Below are 2174 nucleotides of genomic sequence, written 5' to 3' on the forward strand. Positions count from 1 at the left end.
ACTGAGAACATTTGGGGATGGATGGCAAGGGAAGTTTACAAAAATGGACATCAGTTCCAGACAGTGCCCTTCGTGAAGCCATCTTCAACACTTGGAGCAACGTTCCCACTAGCCTCCTGGAAACACTGGCATCAAGCATGCCTAAACCATTGTTTGAAGTCATCAACAAGAATGGTGGAGCTACTCATTACTGAGTCCTTTTTTTGACACTTTGATTTCTTTTTTTGGGGGGGTTCGGGTTTTTTTGAGCTATGGTCAAACTTTTGATCAGCTGAAAAAAATCATGTTTGAGTGTAAATGCAGTTTTCAGAAAATTCCCTGCTCAAAAGTTCTTGTCTCTTACACTGATTTCTTCTTTTAACATTGTGAAACTCTACTTAGAACCTTCTTAAGATCCAACAGTGTAAAATGCAAATTCTTACACTTTTTTGACTGGTCTTAAAATTTTGATCAGGACTGTACCTGACACAAAAAGTAAGAATATTAGTTGTTTGGTAGATTATTTCTTTGTTGTAACAATGCTTTCAGCAATGAATCTTATGGTGGGTACCTGACGGGCAGTACCTCAGGGTACCAGAAGCTCAAAGCAAATGTCAATAACAACAGCAAAATAAGCTGTTTGGCAGAGATTTGGCAAATTTTTCATGTGTGCAACCTACATACTCAGCTCTACTGCTCATCCCAAAAATTCATGTTCCTTACAAACGTGGCACCATTTAAAAGGGAATTTAACAGTCTTTCCAAAAATTGTAACAAAAATTGTTACAACACAGAAATAATCTACCAAACACACATTTCCTTACTTTTTTGTGCGAAACGTAAAGTCTTTAGATGCTTCTTTTATCTCACAAGGAGATAAACTTTAAATAAATTAAAGGATTGTGTCGTTGAATGTGGCTCTTCATGCCAGAGTTTTAGACAAATATTGTAGTTGTTTTGGTCAAATTTTAAGAACAACTTTACGCACATTATACAACATTTCAAGATGGCACACTAAGTGTGTTTTCAATGACTCTCAACTACTACCACATTAAATTTTACCTTAGTTCAATATCTGTTAAACTGACCGAGCTACAGGCGTGTTTGTGTTGCTTAACGTTGATTAGATGTGACGGCCATCTTGAATTGGACTTACTGCAAAAGTTAATCAGCTGTAGAGACATTTGCAGTGTTTAGTTTCTGAGAGTTTCACTAAAAATCCACACAGTCGCTCATAGGATATTTTGCTAACAGACAAACAGGGTTAACTCAAACAGTCAACACAGGTTTAAAGCAAAGATCTTGTGCAACAAATAGCACATACATGTTGTGATGACTCCAATCCCACGTTTTGCACCACTGGACTGATTTATAAATTATAACCATCTTTAGGTTTTTGAAGTTGGGATGACTGAGGCTGATTGTATTCACATCGGCCTGACTCCACGAGTTACTCATTTGTAGATGCTCATCCACAGTCACATGCAAAAACATTATCATTCACCTTTGCTTTTTGGCAGCAGGTGATAAAAAATAAAATGCAAAACATCTTGGTGGAGATCTTCCAAGTTCCAGGACAATAAAATCCCATGTGGTGACAATCCTTTATTTAATTACACAGGAATGTAAATAGGGTTGTGTAAAAAGGAAATCTAAATTCCTGAGGGCCTCCAGAATTTGGCATATTTGCTTGACAATTCATTTAAACCATGACAATATGCTTGAAATCCTAAAGGGCACCAGAGCAGCTTTGCATGTTTTGCTTCAAGCAACTTGATAATGATGGAAAGTACGGTCTAAAAGTTTTATAGTTGTTCAAATAGATGGCAGTTCTCTTTCACTGTGGACCTGAATTACAGGAATCCCTTGACTGTAAAAACAGAGTTCAGTTTGCTCTTTATAGGTCTGTAAATAAATGTGCAAGAAACACCTGAAGCAGCTTCTTGACCTGCATATATGAAAAAAGAATATACGGCACACATTTAGATCAAATAAAAACAGCAGCAAATGCAGGTAAATTTCAGGCACTTAAAGAATCCTTACTTTATTTTGTGTGGTATTACAAAAAAAGCATACAGAATTATAGAGGATAGGAGAGTAGATCCCTTTCATTGAGTTCAATTAGATCGTACACGTAAAATGACTAATAATTACATAGAAGCCTTTTTCTCTGTCGCTACATCCAGTAAAGTACC

The sequence above is a fragment of the Austrofundulus limnaeus genome, unplaced genomic scaffold (genome assembly GCF_001266775.1).
Source record: "Austrofundulus limnaeus strain Quisiro unplaced genomic scaffold, Austrofundulus_limnaeus-1.0 Scaffold36, whole genome shotgun sequence".
Lineage (NCBI taxonomy): Eukaryota > Metazoa > Chordata > Actinopteri > Cyprinodontiformes > Rivulidae > Austrofundulus > Austrofundulus limnaeus.